This window comes from Theobroma umbraticum, unplaced genomic scaffold (assembly GCF_002168275.2).
Source record: "Theobroma umbraticum cultivar Fairchild unplaced genomic scaffold, ASM216827v3 scaffold_81.0, whole genome shotgun sequence".
Taxonomy (NCBI): Eukaryota; Viridiplantae; Streptophyta; class Magnoliopsida; order Malvales; family Malvaceae; genus Theobroma; species Theobroma umbraticum.
Window position 1 is genome coordinate 5,846,862 of NW_018397268.1, and position 366 is coordinate 5,847,227.

Consider the following 366-nt stretch of genomic DNA (forward strand, 5'->3'; position numbering starts at 1 on the left):
GAAAAGGCAAACTAAGTGAGGGTTTGATTTTGTGGAATTTTAGAACACCTATGAGCTCTTCTCTTGATTTTCCCATCATGAAGCTTCATTACTTCTAGGAATTCATCCTTTATTGAGAGATATGGGTTAGATCTCTTGGTAGCTAAGAAATATTAAGAGAAAAAGAACATGGATGATCCACAGGTTTAGCCAAGTTATGGTAAGTAGAATTTTGATTTTGGTTATAGATTTCTTCAGGAAATGAGTTGGTATATGTGTGAGAATGTTTGTAGCAGCAAAGGTCCTCCAAGATTTGAAAGAAATAGATACATGCATGTGGGTGGATCCTAGAGGTATGGTGATTTTGAGCAAGACAAGTAATGGGTA